The following is a 25,714-nucleotide window of genomic DNA, read 5'->3' as shown; positions in this document are numbered from 1 at the left end:
TACCTATTAAAATCCCATCAGCATTCTTCACAGATATAGAAAAAATAAATTTACGCTTCGTATGGAACCAAAGAAGACCCCGAATATCAAAAGCAATTCTGGGCAACAAAAACAAAATGGGAGGCATTAATATGCCAGATATCAAACTATACTACAAAGCTGCAGTAATTAAATCAATTTGGTATTGGCACAAAAATAGGAATATTAACCAGTGGAACAGATCTGAGAATCCTGATATAAAACCATCCTCATATAGCTATCTAATCTTTGACAAAGCAGACAAAAACATACACTGGGAAAAGGATCCCTTTTCAATAAATGGTGCTGGGAAAACTGGATAGCCACCTGTAGAAGGCTAAAGCAGGACCCACACCTTTCACCTCTCACAAAAATCAACTCACGCTGGATAACAAACTTAAACCTAAGGTATGAAACTATTAGAATTCTAGAGGAAAGTGTTAGAAACACTCTCCTAGACATCGGCCTAGGCAAAGAGTTTATGAAGAAGTCCCCAAAGGCAATCACAGCAGCAACAAAAATAAATAAATGGGACATGATCAAACTACAAAGCTTCTGCACAGCCAAAGAAATAGTCATGAAAGTAAACAGACAACCTACAGAGTGGGAGAAAATTTTTGCATCCTACGCATCCGATAAGGGGCTGATAACTAGAATATACTTAGAACTCACGAAAATCAGGAAGAAAAAATCAAATAACCCTATTAAAAAATGGGCAAAGGACTTGAACAGAAACTTCTCTAAAGAAGATAGAAGAATGGCCAACAAACATATGAAAAAATGCTCAACATCTCTAATCATCAGGGAAATGCAAATCAAAACCACAATGAGATATCACTTAACCCCAGTGAGAATGGCCTTTATCAAAAAATCTCCAAACAATAAATGCTGGCGTGGTTGCGGAGAGAGAGGAACACTCCTACACTGCTGGTGGGACTGCAAACTAGTTCAACCTCTGTGGAAAGCAATATGAAGATACCTTAAAGCGATACAAGTGAATCTACCATTTGATCCAGCAATCCCATTGCTGGGCATCTACCCAAAAGATCCAATGACACTCTACAAAAAAGACACCTGTAATTGAATGTTTATAGCAGCACAATTCATAATTGCAAGGCTGTGGAAACAGCCCAAGTGCCCATCAATCCAAGAATGGATTAATAAAATGTGGTATATGTATACCATGGAGTATTATTCAGCTCTAAGAAACAACGGTGATATAGCACATCTTATATTTTCCTGGTTAGAGCTGGAACCCATACTACTAAGTGAAGTATCCCAGGAATGAAAAAACAAGCACCACATATACTCACCAGCAAACTGGTATTAACTGAGCAGTACCTAAGTGGACACATAGGTACTACATTAATAGAGTATTGAGCAGGTGGGAGGGGGGAGGGGCGCAGGTATATACATACATAATGAGTGAGATGTGCACCATCTGGGGGATGGTCATGCTGGAAACTCAGACTTGTGGGGGGAGGAGGGAAATGGGCATTTATTGAAACCTTAAAATCTGTACCCCCACAATATGCTGAAATTTAAAAAAATGCTAGTCTAAAAAAAAAGAATGTGCAGAGCTTTTTTCAAACTATGTTTTGCAGAATACTAGTTCTGCTGGATGTTAAAAGGTGCTTTGTAGAAAAAAATAAATGACTCGGGGGTAAAATTAGTTTAGGGAACATTATATACCTTACCCTCTTCTTGGAGAATAAAAATGCACATTTATATAGTAAAAGTTCTGAGCAGTCTTGCATTAAAAATCCTGTTTAACTTGGAATAGGGCTACACACTCTGACCTTAATTGAATATAGAGAACTTTTCTGGTATACTTATTTGCCACCTGAAGGCATAGTGTTCTTTGGAGTATTAGCTTTGAAAATGGCAATTAATATACAACCACGTAAATTAATGCATAATGCACTTTGAACATTTTTACAAATTTTAAATATACAATGGAGAAAATTTACATGTGGAGAAAATATTCTTTTCCTGAAAAATTAAATACTTATTACAAAGATTTCCCAAAACTTACCTTTTGAATACAAATTAAGCATGTATTTCAAATATTTTGTAAACATTTGCAATTTATTCTTCTTTCTCATAATTAAATATCCAATTAATAAATCTAATTTCAGAGTTTCTGAGGGTACAGAATTGTCACTTTCATTTTTCCTTTTGATTTTTACCTCTATAAATCAGTTTTAGTAAATTTGTAAGAAATACTCTTCATTATACTTATATCAATACTTTCACTTTTCCATTGTAAACTCATTTTTATGAACGAGGTAAAATCTGTAAAATATTCAAATAATTACATGAGCACTGTTTAAAGATGAAAATGGTAACTCTATTGACACTGAACTGTTGTCTGGGAGACAGTGCCCCCATGTGATAGATCAAAATTCCCACTCGTAAAAAATGTGAAATATCCATATTTAATGTATAAAAGATGGTTTGAAGCTGTCAATACACAATAAGTAAATTTTACATATATTAAGTTTTGCCAGTATAACATTAGAATCAAATTGAGTTAATTTATTATGATCATATAAATTTAAAGCTGATCATATCAGTCTCAGATAATATAGATTAAAGGAATTTATTGCCTCACTTATAATTTTCATCCTACCTGCCCTACACCCTGGTCTGTCCTTTGGATATATTCTCAGAGCTTATAAATGTGCTTAGCTCATCTCATTAAAAAAAATTCCTTCAATAATTCTACTCCCATAATCTCATAATTCTATAGATATTCTTTTTCATCACTTTTGAACTCTAAAGGGAATTTTTAAAACTTATCATCCTTTGAAAAATTAATTCTTTCCTCCATCATGCCATTATTCAAGTATTTATATTGAATCTTATTTTTGTCCACTGACCTTCTTTATTATAAGAATGGAAACTCCACTGAGATAAGGATCATATTTTATTTGTTTCTTTTATCTCCAGTTACTGGCACATAATAATGTTTGTTGAATGAATGAATGGATAAATGAATATGCGATTGAAGAGAGAGCCATTCTCTCCATTGAATTCCCAGTGCTCAGCTCAGACTCTCATACATTGCTAGGCATTCATGGTTTTTATTAATTTTCTCAAGGTAAGGATTCACATATGAGTCACTTTCATATATCACCTTATCATCCCTATTGTTCTGGTATGCACTTTGTATGTACTCAATAAAATTTGTTGAATAAAAGAATGAAAAAATTAATACTGTAATCTATATTTAGTGCTTCCATTCTTCATTATGTAACTCATGCTGGAATACTGGAAACTGGATTCTCCACACACACTACTTCAAAACATTTCCTCTGTGAAAGTCACAATAATTTCTTAGTTCTCACTACCATTAATCTACTGTGTATAACAATGCTGAGTAAACCATTCTTCTTGCAACTATTTATGGTTTCCATGAAAATGAACCTTCTGGTTCTCTTAACTTTCTGATAGCACAATATTCTGCTTTGTAGCTTATTTTCCTTATTTTGCCACCTAAATGTAGGTATGTTTTATGGTTTATCTCCTTGTCTTGTTTTCTACGTATCTTTGGCAATGTCATCTAACTCTGGCCATAAATGCCATTCCACATTTTATTCCTGTAATACCACCTACCTGTGATACATTTGGCTGTAGTAGGATGGTGTAGGGTCATAACTCAAAGCATCTAAAAGCAAAATTTCCAATATATCTTCACTTTGTTCTCCTATTGTGGTTTCTGATTAATATCGGCAGCAACACTATTTTAGTCACTAGGGTTCGTTGGCTTTTTCTGTTGTTCATTAATCCGACTGATATTTCTTGAGTGCCTACTATATTCTAGGCTCTCTCTTAGGTACTAAATATGCAACACTGAGTAAAACAAGTCCTTGTATTCATGACGCTTATATGCTGATGGGGGAGACACACCATAAATATACAAACAAGTAAATACAATAAATAAGAGGAGGACAAGTTCTATGGAGAAAAGTAAAGCAAGATAAGGGAAATAGGATGTGATGCTGGAGACAGCCATTTTATATATGGAATCAGAGAAGATCTCTAGGTTAAGGTAACATTTGAGCAGAGTTCTGAGTAAACAAAGGAGAAAAAAATAGATGCTTATGTGGATATCTAGAGAAAGTTATCCAGGCAGAAGGGAAGGAATAATACAGAGTCCCTAAAAAAGAAGCATGTGTGGCAAGTTCAGGAATAGCAAGGAAGCAGAGTAGGGAGCAGAAGAAGAAAAAAATGATATTGAGTAATAGAAGAAGCCAAGTACAAGGTCTTTGTTGGCTATTGTGAAGAATTTGAATTTTAGTCTGCATGAGATGAGAAGTTCTGTAGAACATTTTGAACAGAGTTGTGATTCTTTTGTCTTAGCTGCTGAGTGGAGATAGACAACAGGAAGATCAAAGTAAAAGTGGTTGGGGAGTTGTGCTAATCCAGAAGAAACATGATTGTGGCTTGGATGAGGAGGTGGATGTGGAGATGGTAAAGAAGTGATGGATTTTGAATTTCCATTAAATATAAAGGCAATAGGATTTTGTTATGAAATCTGACATGCAGTAAGAAAGAAAAAGTAAAGTCAACTCTTATTTTAGTCCTCAATAACTGAAGGGTGCAGTGAACATTTACTGGGCTGAACACAACTGTAGGAAAAGCAGGCTTGGGTGAGCCACATTCAATGTGATGTGACTATTAAGCATGCCCAGTGGACATGCAGAGTGAGTAGCTGAATACAAGAGTCCGTAATTCAGTTCAGCACAAGTTAAGTCATTGGGAGATGCCTTTAAAATCATGAGACTGATTGAAAATTCCTTTCCTTCTATTGCTTCAATCTTACTCTTATAAATTTTTTTTATATATTTTCATTTCTTCTTAATTTCCCCTGCTATTACTCTAGCCCTAGGCCTCATGATCTTTATTCTAAACTTTTACAAAAACTCCCTTCTCTGGTGTCTTCCCATCTGCAATCTTACCTATTTTATATGTTGTCAGATTAATCTTTGTGTCTCTCTCTTAAACAAAATTTTCACTGGTTCTTAGGCTTAGAGTAAAATCCCCAAATCTTAGTCCTCCATAATATATAACAAGCCATATTATTCCCTACTTTCTTCCATATACTACAGTTGACCCTTGAAAAACATGGATTTGAACTTCCAGGGTCCACTTTTATGCAGATATTTTTCAACAAATATATCAGAAATTTTTTAGAGATTTTCAACAATTTGAAAAAAACTCACAGACTATCCATATAGGCTAGAAATACTGAAGAAATTAAAAGTTTAGGTGTGTCATGAATGCATAAAATATATGTAGATACTAGTCTATCATTTACTGCCATAAAATACACACAAATCCATGATAAAAAGTTAAAATTTATCAAAACTCATGCACACAAATTTTACGGATCATCCATGATGCCATTCACAGTCAAGAGAAAGGTAAACAAACATACAGATGCACTATTAGATAATAACTTCATAAAATTAACTGCAGTACATACTGTGCTACTGTAATAATTTCATAGCCTCCTCCTGTTGCTTTTTCAGTGAGCTTAAATGTGAGTATCCCCTTAAAACGTCATGTGACACTAATCGACTCAGTTTGAGCTGTTCGTGTCTCCACAAAATTGTTTACCACAGTAAAAAGTGATCTCTCACTGTTCTTACGGATTATGGTGTTTCATGCAATACTGTAAACCTTGAAAAACACCATCCCACCCATACTAAGTGCCACTAGGGATGCTAGATGTGCTCACGAGAAACAGAATAGTCATGACATTACAAGAAAAAGTTGAATTGCTTGATACATATCACAGATGGAGGTCTGTAGCTACAGTCCCCCACCATTTCAGTTGGATGATTCAGCTTGTAAACAAACAACATAAACTAAGTTTCCATAAATACAGTACAATACTGTAAGTGTATTTTTTCTTCCTCATGATTTTCTTAATAACATTTTCCTTTCTCTAGCATACTTTATTATAAGAATACAGTATATAACACATGTAACATGCAAAATATGTGTTAATTAACTATTTATGTTATCAGTAAAGCTTCTGGTCAACAGTAGGTTATTAGTAGTTAAGTTTTGGGGAATCCAGCACTGTAGGTGGATTTTTGACTGCATGGAGTTTGGCATCCCTAACCCCTACAGTGTTCAAGGGTAAATTGTATATGCTTTGTCCAAGCTAAAATTTCCAATGTTTTGTAATAGAATACGAAACATGTGCCCTCAAGTACCTTATTTCTACACATATAAATCCTACATGTATAGTATGCTTTCCCTCGAACATCTAGATAAATCTTTTCCTGGTATGCCCCTGAAAGAAATGTCTCCTTCATATAACTTCCCATCATACATTACTTCTAGCAACATAAATTTTCTTCCTTGTATTATTCTTATGTGTGTGTGCATGTGTGTTTGCATACCTGTGAGTGTTTTATCTATTCTAATAGATATAATATACTCCTTATTCATACTTACTCTAGTTATATCTTTTACTCTTTTAAAATGGTACTGATTTTTTCAAAAGAACCTAAAGTATCTAGCATTGTATTTTGTATATAGTGGGCATTCTGTAAATAATTTTTGAATGATCTCTGAGTTAGTCATGAAAGACTTTGTAAAGAAAAGGAGCTGGAAGCAAGGTTGTTACCAAAATGAGGAACATAAAATAGGGAGAAAAGATGAGCCAGACATTCTAGGTAGGAGGAGCAGCATGTTAAGCTTTGTATCTGCATGAATACATACATACTGTGTAGATGGTTTTAGGTAGGTTTTACTCAAACTGTATAAAGACACAGGTCAGAGAGTCTGAGAAAAATGGTTTGCACCCCAGCTTTGAGCTGCTGAAAAAATAAATCAAAATAGCTGGGTTTCAAAGGTTGATAATAGGACTCCTTATTGGTGTTGGCACAGTGTCATGGCCTGATGAAAGTAGAAATTGGAAAAGATTATTTTTCAATTTGAATATTTTAAAATATTATATATAGTGATGATTAGTACTTATAACATACAAAAGTAAAATGTATTCCTTTTTTAATACCTAAATTCCTACCAGACACTGGTGAAAACATGTTTATTTACAGTAACAAGTTCAACATAATATAATCTTAATAATAGAGAAAAACAAATGTTATTATTCTCTAATGTATACATGAGTTCTCATTCCCAAGACATATGATAGTTGAAAACGAGGAAATGCTCCATGGTTTGACCTCATGGGAAAGTTATAGCATGACATATATGTTACTTTTATGACATAAAGAGCCCAAATATTTTTTTTGAATTATTTTTTCTACTACTGAAATATAGTCATTGATCAGAAGAAAGAGAATTGCTGGTTTGTAGAACAGAGCATCTTAATAAGGCAAAAGTGATGAAAAACTCTATGGAAACCAAGTCCTTATAAGTGATATGGCTCCTAATAAGGACATTTTTAAAAACTAGATTTTCTGATGGTGTATCCCTTTTCCTAGAAGTATCCAGCTGAGGAACAGCATCCTTTGGCAGACTCAAAGTATGTTTTTTAAGTAGCTTGCACTTCTCAGTCAGATTTGTTCAACTTTTGAATTGAATCTAAAAGGCTCTGAGCATTTTTTAATACTTGTCATTTCCCTCCCTCACAGGGTCGTAGGCAGGATTAATGAAATAATGTTTGAAAGAAGATTGAGCTCCTTGGCAGAAAGAGGCTAAATATAGAACAATGTTTTTGTTATGATAAGCTATGTAAGAATGAGCATGGAATAAGTTTTGCAATTTAACCCATTTTGGAGAAAAATGACTAAGTAGAGCTTGATTCCTTTTTGATGAAGTTATATGTTGGTGAGACTACCTCAAAAAGAATGTCTTGCATTTAATTTTTCTGTATTCTGAAACAGTCTTGAATCTTTCACTGTAATAATTTCAAATCAAACGATTTAGTATACGTGTTAACAGAGGTTGGCACAATGTAGTGTTTGGGCCAAGTCTGGCCAGTCCTAAAAAATTTGGCCAGTTACCGGTTTTTGTAAATAAAGTTTTATTGGAACACAGCCATATCCATTTGTTTACCTATTGTCTATGGTAGCTTTCGCAGCATATAGTGAGTAGTTCAGTCATTCTGACAGACATGATAATGGCCCACAACCCTAAGAGTTGTTATTTGTTACTTGTTATCTGGCCCTTTAGAGGAAAATTTTGCAGAACCCTGGTTTAAGAGCTGGGGTTTTTATATGACAGCCATAAATGAAGCATTCACATGTTCTCTAAGCAAAAGTATGACTTTTTGCAAATTCCCTATCATCTCCAAACCTCAATTTATTCATTTGTAATAATATCACCCTGATAAAATTTTTGATAATGAATAAATTTTAAGAGTTTATAATAACAGCACAGCACCTAGCAAGTAATAATAAACTAAGTTGAAGTAGTTATTATTGTTGTTGTTCTGTAATGCCAACTTAATAAGCATACTGAACACTGTAATTCTTAGGAATGTACTTTAAAATTTTTCATATATATATATAACTTTTTCATATATGCTCAGGTATGATTTTTCTGAGTTCATAATTTAGTAGCCCAATGCTCATATAAAACTCTAGATTTAATGTATGAGCCTTGAAAGAGTTTTTCCTCTAAATCCAGCAAAGTAATGGTAGACTGGGTTTTGTGAGACTGTCAGTGATAGTGACCCTCTATTGAAGGTAAGGTCAGAGGAGTGTTAAATAACTGGGGTAAAATTGACCAAAAAAAAAAAAAAAAAAAGTGGGGCATCAAAAAATCTCTTCTTATCATAGCAACTTCAAATAAACACAAAGATCAAAGATTTTGATAAAAGGAGCTAATATGAAATAGGAAGTAAATTCTGTGACATCCTACAGACACTCACAAGTGTATATGGATTAAGTGATGTACATAAAATGCAAAGGAGATGAGTTTTGATGGTTGAGCAGCGAGACAGTTGGCATGGCACATCAAATGAACTTGAAGGATACCAGGAATTCAAATTTTGGATGTACCCATAGGAAATTTGCCAGTAAAAAGCACAGTCAGAGGTTTTTCTGGGTCTTATTTTAGGCAGGAATTTATCTGAAGGAAGTGAGATGAACTTTGAAATAGCTGTGTATACTATACTCTAAGGAACAGGTGACAGACTTTCACTGAATGTGCCTTGAGCATTATAACTTGAAGGAATAGTGAACTGAGTTCATGTGGGGCTTTGGATTGTTGAAATTTTTGTTTTAGTTACAAAAGAACCAATAGCTTTTGGTTAAATAAAAAAATAACTGGTCCTTTTTGATATATTTAATTTATACTGTTTAAAAGGAAGAAACATGGCATCAGTGTGCTGGATTGTTTAATATAGATATTCATCTATATTTAAATGTAAAGTTTATGCCAACAGAAGCTCTGCCTGTTCTATTTTATTTATGACTACGTGAGGAAAAGGACTATTTTATTTTACTTATTTCTATATTGCTAGTACTTAGCACATAGGATATGCTCAATAAATATCTGTTGAATAAATGAATGCATGAAATGATTGGATACTCTTGAGAATAATCAACCCTTAGGAATATGTTGAGAGTGCTCACCAAGAAGGAAGGCATAGTAAAGTGTACCATTCAAGAGAATCAGAAAGAATAACTTTCAGTAGAAAACTTCACAATTCAAATCTATGTTCAGATAACACACATTACATATTTGTTCTAGGCAGCAGTTAGACAAAATAAATCTAAATTGAGAGGGATAAATGACATTTAAGGAGACTAAGTAATGGACTAAATGCACTACCCAACTGAACATAGATTTCCCAGAAACAAGGCATTTGGCCATTAAGGTAAACTCTCTATAGAAAGAAAATGAAATGATTAAGTCAGATGTCCAGGAGTAAGAGTAAGGTTAAACAGAATGTGCACCAGCATTCACAGGAAATGAAGTATACTTTGAAATGGTTCAGTTTATGAAATTGGAATGAAGCAATTCTGGATTACTAGTCTAATTACCTGACCGCAGCAAATATAGAGGCCTCTGAAAAAAGACACCACCATCCTAGGATTCCAGGTGCTATTTTAAATGTGTGTGTTTGTGCATGTGTGTTTCACAATTTTTATGTACCACATCTGACACTCCATCAAAAGTAGCCAAGCAAATCAGGAGACAAGATTGTATTAATAAAAGGCAAGGAAAACATCCAACAATAGAAAAATATCCAGATACTGCAGTTCAGACACATAATTAAAAATAAGTTATCTGACATATTCAGGGAAATAAAAGATAGAATTTTGAATTTTGACAGAGAACTATATATAATAAAGAACCAAACTGAAGTTGTAGAATGTAGATTTTTGTGATGGTGGTGTGACCTTGGTGGACCCTCTCATTGAAGCTTAACTGGTGAGATTAAAAAACACAACCATTTAAAGTTTCTGGAAATTACCTTGAAAGAATATATCAATGAAGAAATATTTATTTAAGTAAATCTATTAGGTCTCAATAAAAGTAGTGAGAATTGGTGGCATTTCAGCTCCAGCTTGCTCCCTTTCCCCATCCCCAATGGTGTGACAGAAACTCTAAGCCAAGTAGGTGTAGCTAAGAACACAGGGTTCCCTATCCCCTAGGTTAATATAGTTTTATGATATGCCCCTGTGAATCTCCCTGAGAAGATCAGCTCACCAGCATTTCTTATTCACTCCATTCCATTTTGCAGAAGCTCAAGAATGGCTACGAGGTGTGGAGCTCTCTTCTTTCACATACCCCCATTCATAGGATGGAATCTTTACAGTACAGTACTTGGCCTACGGTACAGTAGGCCAAGAATACTGGGTACTGATTGCCTCACTCTAGCTTGTCCTTGAGGTAGAGGTTCCCCATCTGGAAAAGCAAAATGAGAAGACCAAGCACCCAGTTCATAAATAGGCATGCTTGTCTGGGAGAAGTAGGCCATTGTCCATGGTCAAAGCTCTAGAGAAATGGCAGAGAGTTTTACCCCAGAAGGGAGACATATAGGCCTTCAAAAAAAAGACCTCCAGAGTTTCGACTTTATTTGTAATTACAACTGAACAAGAGCAGGGACATGGCACAATTAGGAACTGAGACTGATATTTTACCTACATGTTTACCTCAACCAAGATTTAAAACTGCACTAGTATAGCCTATCAATGAAAGTGTAAAATGTCAAGTTGAAATATGATAGTTAGAAATACTTTTGCCATTCCTCTGAAAGAGATAATTGTCTAGACAAGATGCACTAAATATTAATGCTAATTATAATCATTCAGAAAAAATTATGTTTTATTGACCATATCTTTGCTCCTGTCTTCTGGTCTTGTTATTAGGGTAGAAAGATGAATAAGGAAATGATAAGGGAATGATAAGGGAAATGATATGGGAAAAACTAGGATATTGAATCATCCTTCCTACTGTGGATACCTAGACTGTCTGGATGAAACATTTAAAAAATATTCTTAATGACATCAGAGAGCTAATAAAGCAGTTAAGAACTATGGGACTAATATTTGAGAAGAAAGGAATCTAGGATGTAAACCTGGTATTTGAGGGCCTTCTTACCATAGAGACAGTTGCCAAGTCTGGAAATAGTAATTGAAAGATTGAAAAGCTGAGAAGAAATTTCTAACAAATGTATCAAACATACTCCCCAAGGGGCCTGGCTTTATTTGTAAAAGGGACATCATAAAGTTCAAATTTAAGGGCATTGTTGAAAACAATGGAGGTTTTGGTGTCAAGCAAGTAAGAAGTACATAGTAGCTTCATGAGAACAACAAGCTGGTTCTCCTATAGATTACCTTGATATTTAAAAAGAATACTCAGTGAAGGAGACAGATAAGATGAGCCTTCATGGAGTCAGAAAAAGCCTCACTTAGTGCAGATGCTACCCTTGCAAAGAGTATTTAATTGGAACAGACTCAGGAGCAATTTATGCCCCCAAGGCATTGTTTAAAGCAATACAGCAATCAACTGGTGATTACCAGAAGCTAATAGCTTGGAATAAAATGAACAGAGACAGATAACTTAATAGAGAGATCACAAAGACAGTGTCATCATAGTGTAATTGTGCACATGCCCAAGGCTATGACGTCTGAGAAGTGACATCAGAGGCTGTACACCTTAAGGGAAATAGATATCACTGAAATAGTATACTTAAGTCACTAAACAAATAACCTGCAAGGAGACTTAGCTGATGGGGTAGGGTGGATCAATATTCTATGTTTGTTTCAAAACAAAATTATAAGACATGTAAAAAGATAGTAAAGTGTTATGATTACATAGAAAAAAACAGACAATGGAACTGCCTTTGAGAGAATCCAGATGTGAGACAAAGACTTCAAAACGGATATCATAATTATGTTCACAAAACTAAAGATAACTATTCTTAAAGAAGTAAAAGAAAGTATGATGACATTATGTTGTTAAATAGAAAATAATGATAAAAAGATAAAGCATATGAAAATAACTAATGGAAATTCTGGGGTTCAAAATTTGAATAGCTCAAATGAAAACATTTGCTAGAGATACTCTGCAATAAATTTGAGGCACAAATGAAATAATCAGTAAATGTTAAGATAGATTAATAGTGACTAAATATTCTAATGACATGAATAACCATACCAACATCCATACATAGAAGTAGCAGAAAGAAAGAAGACAGAGAAAAAAGTGGAAACTATATTGAAGAAATAATGGCTAAAAGATCCCCAAATTTAGTAAAAAATTATTAATCTGTACATGCAAGAAGTTCAAAAAAATCTAAGCAAGATCAACTCAGAGACAAATACTAAGACATATCATAATAAAAATTTTGAGGAAGAAAGACAAAGAGATAAATTTTAAAAGCAAGAAAAGAAAAGCAACTCATCATATACAAGGAAACCTCAATAAGAATAACATCAGACTTCTTATCAAACACAATGGAAACCAGAAGGCAGTGGGATGACATAGTACTGAAAGAAAATAAAACACTGTCAGAAAGAATCTTGTTAGATCTGGAGCTGAGAGAGACACACAAAGCCTCGTGTGTAGCAAAATGCTGTTGATTTTGAGCATCTGGGTTCAGATGGGTGGAGGCAAAAAGCATCCATGATAGAAAAGGGGAAAGCCTTGGGTTTAATAGAGGGTTTTTCTGGGAAGAGTAAATAAATTCTTTTCAAGCAACCAGGAGGATAAGGAAAGTAAGCTGCCCTCTTGCATTCCATTCCTTTATCTCCCTAGAGGTCTGGCAATGGTTACTGCCTAAAACACCCCTAGGAAGGGAAGAAGGATAGGTTTTATAGGATGTTTGGCTGGAAGTTTGGGAAGGGCGAATTCTTTAAACCTAACAAATCTTATGTTCAACAAAATTATCTTTCAGAACTGAAGACAAAAGTGACATTCCTGGAAGAACAAAAAAAAAGAAAGGATTTTTTTCTAGCCACCTGCCTTACAAGAAATTCTAAAAGAGATTTCCAGGCTGAAACAACTGACCTCAGATAGTAACTCAAATCTATAATTTAAAAAAGTGCCAGTAAAGGGAATTATGTAGGTAATTACATAGACAATGTAATTGCATATTTATTCTCTTCTCTTAACTTATTTATGAAGAAACTATATAAAACAATGTGAATATAATTGTATATAATTCCTTAACACATAGAGTTATATATTTGACAATAATAGCATAAAGAAGGCAGGAGGGAATAACGTTGTATTGGAGTAAGGAAATGACACTAGATAATAACTCAAATCCATCAGAACAAATAAATAATAGATAAATAAAAGGTCATCATAATTAACTCTATCAATATAAATTTGCTTCCCTTCTCCCTCTCAACTTCTTTAAAGGTCTACAAAGATATTAAGTAATAATTATAACACAATATTTTTGGATGTAATATATATATATATACATCATAGTAATTGTACAGTAAAGGGGAAAAAGAAATTGAATAATATTTTCTATTATATACCTCACTGAGCTTAAGATAGAATAAATCAAAAGTAGAGCTAGTAATTTTAGATATATATTATAAGCCCTAGAGTGAGCATTAAGAAAATAAGTAAAAACTTCAGTAAAAATTCACTAAAAAAAATTAAAACATTACACTAGAAAAATATTCAAATAATGCAAAAGAAAGAAACAAAGGAAAACTTGGGAGATACAAAGTAGACATGAGGGATATTGAAACAGAATAGATATAAATATAAGCCTATTAAAATATAATTAATTAAGAATAAACTGAATATAATCCAATCAAAAACAGAGATTGTTGTACTAGATAGAGACACAGGATCTGGCTATGTGTTATCTAACAAGAAACAGGTTGATTATACCAAAATGTTGAAAGTAAAGTGGTAAAAGAAGCTTACCATACAAAAAAGGAACCATAAGAAAGTAGAGTGAGTATACTAATACATCTCAGATAAAATAGAATTTAAAACAAATAATGTATTAGAGGAAAAAAAGGTCAAATTTATAATGATAAAGGATCAATCTATCAGGAAAATATAACAACTACAAACATATTTGCACCTAACAAAATAGTTCCAAAATATACATAAAAAAAGTACTGACAGAAATGAAGTGAGAAATAAACAATTTAACAATAATAGTTAAAGACTTCAATATACTGCATTCTATAATGGGTAGAACCCCTAGACAGAGAATTCACAAGGAAAGAGAAGATAAACATTATAAACTGAGTAGTTCTAACGGATATCTATGGAGCACTCCACTTAAAAACAACCAGATACCAGATACACATTCTTTTCAAATGTACATGGAGAGTTCAACTCAATAGATCATATGTTAGGCCACAAAACAAGCCTAAATGAATATAATAGTAAAAGCATACAAAGTATGTGCTTCAACCATAATGCAATAAATTTAGAAATAAATAACAGAAATTTGAGAAATCCACAAATATATGAAAATTAAATAACATACTCCCAAATAACCGATGTGTCAAAAAACCTAGAACAAATAGAAATTTCTTTTTTATGAATAAAAATGAAAATAAAACATATCAATACTTATGGGATGCAGCTAAAGCAAAGCTTAGGTGGAAATGTACTGATGTCAGTATCTATGTCAAGAAAAGAAGAAAGACTTTATATCAATCATCTAACTTTCCAAATTAGAACACTGGAAAATGAAGCACAAACTAACTGCAAAGCAAGCAGAAAGCAATAATAAACATTAAACTTAAAATAAATGAAATAGAAAATAGACAAAGAACAGAAAGTAAACAAGACCAAAAGTCAATTCTCTGGAACTATCAACAAATTTAATAAACCTTAAACTAGATTGATGGAGAATAAAAGATAGAAGACTCAAATTACTATGGAATGAAAAAGGAGACATCATTAATAATTTTACAGAAATAAAAAAAATTAAAAGGAGAAGCTCTAAACAAGTATATGTCAATAAATTAGACACCTAAAAGAGTTCAACAAACTCCTAACCTACCAAAATTGACTTAATAATAAACAGAAGATGAGAACAAACTTATAACAAGAGAATGAGTCATTAATGAAAAACATCTCAAAAAGAAAAATCCCTACCCAGATGTCTTCAGTGATGATTTTTACTAAACATTTAAACTTGAATTAATAACAATTATTCACAAGCTCTTTAAAAAAAGAGGACAGACTTAACTCTTTTTATGATGCCAATGTTACACTGGCACCAAAACCAGACAAAGGCATCACAAGAAAATAAAACCACAGACTAATTTCTCTTATGACCATAGATACAATCTTCTTAAATAAACATAAACAAATCAAAACCAATAATATGTAAAAAAGAATGTACAGCATAACCAAGTAGAATTTATCTCAGGAATGCAAAGTTAATTTAGCATCCAAATACCAATTAATGTAAAATATCATCTCAATATTATTAAAGACATAAACCACATAATAATATCAATAAATGTAGAAAAACATTTGACCAAATCCAACAACTTTTCTGATAAAATCACTTTACAGACTAGAAAACGAAGGGAACTTTTCAAACATATTAAAGAAAGTCTATGAAAAACCCACAGGTATCATCATACTTAATGATGAGACAATGTTTTACTCCAAAAATTAGCAAAAAGACAAGGATATCTGTTGTTATCAACTCTATTCAACATTGTATTGGTAGTAAAATCAAGGCAATTAGTCAATTAGCACTAAAAAATTAGTTAAGCAATGTTACAGTATATAAAATAAATATACAAAAATTAACCATATTTATATAAACAACATATGAATAATCCAAAATTAAGTTAAATTTATTAATATTTTATTGATGATAACATCAAAAAGAATAAAATAGGAATAAATTTAAGAGAAGTAGTAAAAGATGTAATATTAAACTACAATTTTTTAGGGAAATTTTAAAATATGTACATGAATAAACATATTAATGATAGGAAGACTTAATATTTAGAAGATGAAAATAATGTTCAAAGTAATCTATAGACTCAATATATTTCAATTCATTATCTTGAAGAGTAGATTTAAAATGTTCCCAACACAAAGAAATAATAAATATTTGAGGCTATGAATATATTAAGTACCACAAATTGATCATTACATATTGTATTCATGCATTAAAATATCACACATACCCGATAAATATGTACAATTATGTATCAATGAACATTAAAATAAGTAAAACAAAGCAAAAAAAGTAATATAAAAAGAGCTGAAACAATTATTTTAAAAAATCCAGGATGGCTTTTTTTCAGAAATTGCCAAGTGGTACTACAATTAATATGGAAATGTAAGGGACCCAGAATAAACAAACAATCTTAAGAAAGAATAATGTTGATGTTTTCTGATTTCAAAACATACTATAATGCCACAGTAATCAAAACTCTATAGAACTGTCATAAGGATAGTGACATATATTAATGGAATAGAATTTCAAGTACAGAAATATTAGAACTACCTGAGACTTATAAAAGAAAAAAAAAAGAAAAAGTACAGAAATAAACCCTTATATTTATAGTTAATTTTGATTTTTAATAAGAGTGTTAAGTCAACTGAATGGGAAAAGAATAATCTTTTTAACAAATGATAGTGGGGCAACTAGATTACTGATCAAAAAGAATGAATTTGGAGCTTCTACCTCATGCCATATATAAAAATTAACTCAAAATTGATGAAATATCTGCATGTTAAAGCTCTAACTGTAACACTCTTAGAAGAAAACATAGGAAAACATAGGGCATATTTAATTGATCTTATGAATATATTAGGAATGATTTCTTAAATATGACACCAAAAGCAAAAAAAAAAAAGGAAACAGAAAACTTAAAAAAAACCCAGAAATATGGGATTGCATCAAATGGAAAACTTCTGTGTTTCAGATGATAACATAAATAGGTTGAGCAAAAACCCCACTCATTAAGAGAAGATATTTGTAAATTATATATCTGATAAGTGATTTTTATCCACAATATAGAAAGAACTTTTACACCTCCACATTAGAAAGATAAAATATCCAAATAAAAAATGTACAAAGGATCCGAACAGACATTTCTGTAAATAAGATATAGAAATAATCAGTGAGCACATGAAAGCATGTTTAACATTATTGTCTATTAGAGAAATGTAAATTAAAACCTTATTGTGATACCATTTCACATATACTAGGAGGGCAATAATTAAAACGTCAGATGATAGCAACTGTTGGCCAGAATGTGGAGAAATTGGAACCTTTATATTCCTTACACATGCTGGTGTAAATGTAGATAACGTAGCCATTTTTGGAAAACAGTCTGACAGTTCCTCCAAAACATCAATACCACATGACCCAACAATTCTACTCCTAACTATATATTCAAAAGAAATTAAGACTTATGTACACATAAAAACTTGTACACAAATATTCATAATAACATTATTCATAATAGCCTAAATAAAAACAATGCAAATTTTCCCCAAGTGATGAATAATAAGGAAATGTGATATGTCCATACAATAGAATATTATAGAGCAATAAAAGTCAATGCAATGAGTACTGATGCATGTTGCAACATGGATGAACCTTAAAAATATTATGTTAAGTGAAGAAGGCAGTCACAAAAGACTACATGTTGTATAATTCTCTTTATATTAATATAAAATGGCCAGAATAGGCAAATCTATAGAAGCATAAGGTAAATAGTGTTCCCTAGGGCTGGGTGAGGTATGGGAAAATAGAGAGTGATTGCTAATGGATACCAGATTTCTTTTCATGTTGATAAAATCAATCTTAAGTTGATTATGGTGGTGGTTGCAGAAGTCTGTAATATACTAAAAATCAAAGAGTTATATATACAGTTTAGATGGCTAAATTGTATCAGTTGAATTATATTTTAATAAATCTGCATTTAAAAGGGAATCTAAAAAATTCAAAATAAATTAAAATTTTAGAACTAAAAATAATCCAAAAATAAGAATGATACATTTAGGAGCATAAATAAATAATGGTGAATAAATAATTAGTGAATTAAAAGTCATAATCTTTGAAAGACATACACTCTTTGTTTAATAATCACCAAGAATGTTAAGAAAGAGAAAGAAAATAAAAACAACACTTAGTACATCATGGTAAAATCACTAAAAAAACCACAGATAAAACAAAATTGCAAAAGCTCCAGTAGTAGTAAAGGGAGATTACTTACAAAGGGTTAGCAATAAGGTGGACAGATGACTTCTCAATAGAAACAATGAATGCACATAACCATGGACTGCTATCTTCAAAATAATAAAATAATAAATAAATAATAAAATAATAATAAAATAATTTCCAATCCAGCATTCTATACCAAATAAAAATATCCCTTAAAAATGTGATTTAGACTGTTATTTTGAAGGTTTAATAGTGTAGAATAAACATTTAAGTATAATAGCATGAGTTGAATGTGAATATAACTGTAGGAAGTCTAAGAATGGAGTTGTAAATTATGTATGGAAATATTAGTGTATAAATGACAGCCTCATAATAATAGTGACATGTAAGTAAAATCTGACAAAATCATCTATGTTCAAGGAAGCCAAACGATGTCACAAAAGTGTGCATGTGTGTTATGTGTGTGTGTGTGCCTGAGAGAGAGAGAGCAAGGGAGCAAGCAGAGCATTCATGGAGTGGTATATGAAAATGATTGAGAAAGTGAAGACAATTTGCTAATGAATAGAAATATAAAATGGATTTATATATTCAGAGAAATGCTTTGATGATTGACTAAAAATAAAATCAAATGGAAGAATGAAAACAGATGAATATCAAATGAATAGGCAAGAGTCAAATTCTAATGAATTTCTTAATGATTTTCAACTGGCTTGTGTGTATGTGTGTGTATGTGAGGTGGATATTAGTAACAACTGGTACTTATGTTAAAAATACATTTATGTTATTCATTCAGATACTCAAAATAATTCTGATAGTTTTGCGGTATATAAACTTTGAAAAAGTTTCTCAAGTAACTCTGATAATATTATAATGATGATGACATCAGTTATGTATAATTAATATAAGGTGGGATATATTATTTTTAGTTCAATTAACATTGAGTATTTACTATATGCCAGGGCAATTGACAATGTTGGTGTCCTGTTCATATCCCTTATCACACAAATACTACGAGTATTTTTTGCAAATGACTCATATTTACTTCCTTCTATGGTGAATTGCTCTCAGCCACTAATAGCTTCTTCACCTCTGATGCTCCACAAGTAATGACTGACAGATGTGAGGAGAATTGTTCTCTTTTTTCTCACAGAGGAATAATACTGTAGTGTGATTTATATTTGTAAGGGAAAATGAATTTGTGTAGGCAACAGGTTTCTTAGGCCAAATTAAGATGACTGCTATAGTGTTTTCTCTAGCCTACTACCCCACCCCCCAACCCCTGGCTAGTGGGCCTTCTGGGAGGCCTGAGTCAGCATGTTCATGTAACCAAGGTGTTATCTCCTATGTTAACCCATATGATCAGGTTTTCCCATGGCATGTTGCCACTATAATTCAGAACCATATATAAGCACTTGACATGTTCTCAGCCATGCTTTTCACTGCTAATGTATCCCCCCCCCCGACAATAAAGAGCATGTCTCACCTGCCCACTGCCACACATCTTTCCTTCCAATTTCCAAAGCCTGCACCAAAACACAGGCTAGCCACAGAGCATCCTCCTCACGATGTTCAAGAGCACTGTGTGAATCAAGAAAAGGCTAGATATTACTGGAGACCTCATTCTTGTTTTTCTAAAAATATTTTACTCCTTTACAGGTTTTCTTGAAGATAATTCCCTAAAGAAACCATGTGCACGTAAGATCTTATCACATTTCTGCTTCTAAAGCATACAACCTAAGATATTACCAGAAGTGTTCCTAATTCGATGGGAAGCACTGAAATCAAGGAGAGAGAGGGAAACAAGGGAGTAGTTCAGCTGGAATTGGCTGGGAGTCTGGAGCAGGTCCTTAATGTGGGGAAAGTGTAAGTAAGTGAGAGACCCCCAGTGGTCCACATTTCCACCAAATGCCTAAAATCCTAGTCATAGGAGAGCCCCTTGACCTTCTAGGACTTTGGACTAACACAGGGAATTGCCTAGAGACTGTGTGAAAGCATTGCTCCAGAGAGAGAGAGATCATGTTGGATCCCATAAATTTTCAAGTCCTGAGGAGCTGCAGAACAATATTATTTTGAGATTACAGCTCCCATCAGACCATGACACCAGGGCCAACATGGGGGCAACAAGCCGTGATCTTGCCCCTACCACCAGAGGGGCAGCTACATTTTTTCACAAACTCTGAGAACAAATTCTACTGCCTGCAACTGCAGTTGCTACAGGCTGCTGCAGGTCCAAGGACTGAAAGAATCCCATGCTCCCCCAGCTGCCAGCTTATAGCTGCTCCCAGGGAAGGTGGCCTCATCCTCCCCAGTAGCAGGGTTGCAACATAGCCTCTGCTGCCCCCACCTGAGTGTTCTGTTAGCAGCTTGGAGATTATCCCACCCTTGCCTACTACAGTCAGTACCTGCCCACACTACTGAGGTGATCTGAGGAAAGGTCTGCCCAGGCCAGCTCCACTCATCCCAAGTAGCCAAGCACACTGTTAGGAACCTGGGGATTACCCATTTATGCCATCCAGAGACCCAGATGCCATCCAGGGACCTAGCTCGACTCATCATCAATGGCAACTGAGCACTCTTTCTGGGGTTTGAGGTCAGATCCACTCAACTTGCTGGTACTACGGCAACTGGCATCAACGTGCATGCACCACCTGAAAGACTAGACACAAGCCCACCCAACTAATTGCAGCCACTATCAACACCATCATGGACCACTTGGGTCCCAGGTGGTTGATCCACTATTGTTACTGTCATCATGAGCACCAGGTCCAAGGGCTTGAAAACACATCTACCTGCTGGACTCACCAATGCCATTCCAGACATCCAAACAAATAACCTAAAGGCCTAAGAATTGACCTGCCTGAAACTGCTAACACTGGGACCAGTGTACAATATCTTGGGGCCCAAGAGCAGGCATGCTCGGCCCACCACTACCACCACTGAGGCCAATAGACTGGCATGCCAATCTCCAGCAAAACTTCACCAGATCCTCCAGTAACAACCAAACCCTAAGTCACCAAAGAAATCACAAGACACCACTGACACTGTTAACAGCCAAAAAGATCATAGGCAGACTACACTACTGGTTTAATAATAGACTAGATCAAGCAGAAGAAAGAATTTCAAAACTTGAAGATGAATCTTTTGAAATAACCAAGTTAGACAAATTTTCTTTTTTAGGAAAAAAAATGAGCAAAGAAATAATGACATACGGAACACCGTAAAGCAACTAAATATTTGAATTTTTGTCCCAGAAGGCAAATAGAAAATGAAAGGGTTAAAAAGCCTTTTTAACAAAATGATAGGTGAAAATTTCTCAAGTCTAGTGAGAGATTTAGACATTCAGATACAGAAGGCTCAAAGATCCCCAAATAGTTACAATAATTCAAAATGGTCTATTCCGTGGCATATTATAATCAAACTATGAAAAGTAAAAGACAAAGAGAAAAATCTAAAACAGCAAGAGAAAAGTTTCTAGTCACCTATAGGAAATCTAAAAACAGCAAGAAAAAAGTGGCTAGTCACCTATAAAGGAAACTTCATAAGACTAACAGCAGAGTTCCTAGCAGACATCTTACAGGCCAGGAGAGAATGGGAGGATATATTTAAAATACTGAAAGAAAAAAAAAAACATGCTCAATCAAGGATACTATACCCAGGAACATTATCCTTTATAAATGAAGGAAAAATAAAGTCTTTCCCAGGTAAGCAAAAGCTGGTAGAATTCATCATCATTATTAATAGGCTGGCCTTACAAGAAAGGACTTAAGGGAGTACTGTACCTGGAAGTGAAAATATAATAATTACCACCATGAAAACACACGAAAATATAAAGACAACTGGCACAGCAAACACACAAATAAGGAAGAGAAAAAACTCCAATGTTACCACTACTGTATACCATCAAACTACAATGATAAACAATAATATAAAAAGAAAGGGACAAGGGATATAGAAAACAATCAAAAATCAAGTAGTAGAATGATAGTAATACACTCTCACATATCAATAATAATGTAAAATGTAAATAGATTAAACTTTCCTCTTAAAAGATATAGACTAGAACAATAGGTTAAAAGGTTGACCCAAATATATGCTGCCTACAAGAAATTCATCTCACCTGTAAAGACACATATAAACTAAAAATAAAGGGATAAAGAAATATATTCCATGCAAATGGAGAGCAAAAGTAACAGAAGTAGCTATACATATATTACAAAAAACAGACTTTAAGTCAAACACAGTAAAACAAAACAAAACAAAAAAGATAAAAGATAAAAAAGAGCAATAAACAAAAATGTTATATAATCATAAAGTGCTTAATTCAGCAAAAATAGATAATTCTAAACATATATACACCCAATGTCAGAGCACCCTGATATATAAAGCAAAGATTATTAGATCTAAATAGAGAGATTGACTCCAATATAATAACAGTTGGGGTTTTCACCACCCCACTCTAACCATTAGACAGATTATCTAGACAAAATAATTAACAAATAAACATGTCATTTAGACTCCACTTTAGACCAAAGGGACTTAACAGACATTTAGAGAAATAAAAAGAGGAACTTTGGAAATTTTACAAATACATAAAAATTAAACAACATGCTCCTGAATTGCAATTGGATCAAGGAAGAAATTAAGGAGAAAATCAAAAACAGTCCTGTAACAAAGAAAATGAAAACACAATGTTCCAAAACCTATGAAATTCAACAAAAGCAGTGCTAGGAAAGAATTCTATAGCAATAAATGCCTCCATCAAGAATTAGAAAGATTTAAAGTAGACAATCTAATGACATACCTCAAGGAGCTAGAAAAGCAAGAAAAAAACAAACCCACAATTAATGGAAACAAAGAAATTATAAAGATCAGAGCAGAACTAAATGAAATAGAGAATAAAAAAATACAAAGGATCAACAAAAAGAAAAGTTGTTTTTTGAAATGATAAGCAAAATCAAGAAATAATTTACTGCAATTACCAGGAATAAGAGAGACAGAAGACCAGAATAATACAAAAAATGAAAAATGAGCCACTAAACAGATACCACAGAAATACAAAAGACCATCAGAGAGTATTATAAACAACTATACACTAACAAACTAGAAAACCTAGAGGAAATGGTTGAATTCCTGGATACATACAACCTACCAAGGTGGAATCGGGAGAAATAAAAAACCTAAACAGAGTGATAATAGGTAATGAGATTAAATCAGTAATAAGAAATCTATCAACAAAGAAAAGTCCAGGAATGGATGACTTCACTACCAAACTCTGCCAAAGATTTAAAGAAGAATTAACACAAGTTCTCCTTAAAGTATTCCAAAAAAACTGAAGAGGAGGGAATTCTAGCTAACTCATTCTATGAATCCAGGATTGCCCTGATACCAAAACAAAGCAAGCACACAACAACAACCAAAAAAGATACTACTAGCCAATACCCCTGATGAAGAATTTGTTTAATTGGGGGTATGCTCCCCTGGCCAGTGCCAAGAAAGATGGTTCCATTATAAGTTTTGAGATGATTATCCATGTTAAGTGAAGTAGAAATGCCATAGATATCATGTAAGACTATGGAAAAGGGATCAGAAGGCTCAGACAAAAAATCCTCAACAAAATACTTGCCAACTGAATGCAACAACACATCAAAAAAAAAAAAAATAAATCATGATCAATTAGGATTTATACCAGGGATGTAAAGATGGTTTCACATATGCAAATCAATAAATGTGATACATGACATCAACAGAATAAAGAACAAAAAACATTTGATCATCTCGATAGACACAGAAAAAGCATTTGATCATTAATCATAAGGAAAACTCATATCAAAACCAGAATGAGATAACATCTTACCCCAGTTAGATTGGCTATTATTAAAAAGACAAAAAAAAAAAAATACCAGATGCTGGTGAGGATGTGGAGTAAAGGGAACTCTTATATACTGTTGCTGGGAATGTAAATTAGTACAGCAATTATGGAAAACAGTATGTGTATGTAGTTTCCTCAAAAACTAAAAATAGAGCTAAAATATGATTCAGCAATCCCACTACTGGGTATTTATTCATAGGAAAGGAAATGAGTTTATCAAAGGAATAGCTACATTTGCATGTTTACTATAGTAGCATTCACAATAGCAAAGATATGCAATAAATCTAAATGTCTATCAATGGACAAATGGATACGTAAAATGTGATATAGATACACAACTGAATACCATTCAGCCATCAAAAAGAATTAAGTCATGTCATTTGCAGCAATGTAAATGGAACTAAAGGTCATTATGTTAAGTGAAATAAACCAGACACAGAAAGAAAAATTTTACATGTTCTCATTCATATATGAGAGCTAAAAAAGTTGATTTCATGGAACTAGAGAGTAGAATGATGGATACCAGAGGCTGGGAAGGGTTTATGGGTGGCGGTGGGTTTATGGGTGGCGGTGGATGCATAGAGTGAAGAGAGGGTACTCAATGGGAACAAACATATAGTTAAATAAAAGGAAAAATTTCTAAAATTTGATAGCAGAGTTGGGTGACTATAGTTAACAACAATGTATTGCATATTTCAAAGTAGCTAAAAAAGAGAACTTTAAATGGTCCCAACACATAGAAGTAATAAATATGCAACATGATGGGTACCCCAAATACCCTGACTTGATCATTACACATTCCATACATGCAACAAAATATCACACGTACCCCATAAATATGTAAAATATTATGTATCAATAAAAAAGAAATCTTATGAAATTGGGTTGCTATGGGTAAATAGAATCGATGATTTGAAGAAGGAAAATAATAGGCTTAGGCTGGTTAATCACAAATTTAAAGCAAAATATAAGTTAGACAGTGTACCTGGCAGCATTTAGAGACATTTATCTCCTATAGTTGGATGATAGACAATATAGAAATCTGAACCCAAGACTTTTTTTGTAAGATTGGCATAAATTCTTAGCCTCAGCATGTCTCCAATGCCACAGTCATGTTCCTGATATTAAAAAGGTTAGATCCTGATATAGGATGGGGATATTGTGATAGATAACCATGAAGAATCTTGAGCTAAATCCAAGATCTCCTGAATTCTTGGATCCCAGACAAGTGACCCACTGTCCTTTGTTGGAAG

At 33.3% G+C, this 25,714-nt stretch overlaps 1 long non-coding RNA gene across 1 annotated transcript in view; it reads right to left on the bottom strand.

Annotated features, from left to right (window-relative positions):
* Positions 1–25,714, bottom strand: part of LOC105877386 (uncharacterized) — a 54,745-nt gene that overhangs the window by 13,948 nt on the left and 15,083 nt on the right. The window contains exons 2-3 of the long non-coding RNA XR_001156944.3: positions 20,076–20,170; positions 17,456–17,517 (exon numbers count right to left, since the gene is read on the bottom strand). This is a non-coding gene — a long non-coding RNA (uncharacterized LOC105877386). The remainder of the gene's footprint in view (positions 1–17,455; positions 17,518–20,075; positions 20,171–25,714) is intronic.

The sequence above is a fragment of the Microcebus murinus genome, chromosome 10 (genome assembly GCF_040939455.1).
Source record: "Microcebus murinus isolate Inina chromosome 10, M.murinus_Inina_mat1.0, whole genome shotgun sequence".
Taxonomy (NCBI): Eukaryota; Metazoa; Chordata; class Mammalia; order Primates; family Cheirogaleidae; genus Microcebus; species Microcebus murinus.
This window is presented reverse-complemented; position numbering and strand designations above follow the sequence as displayed.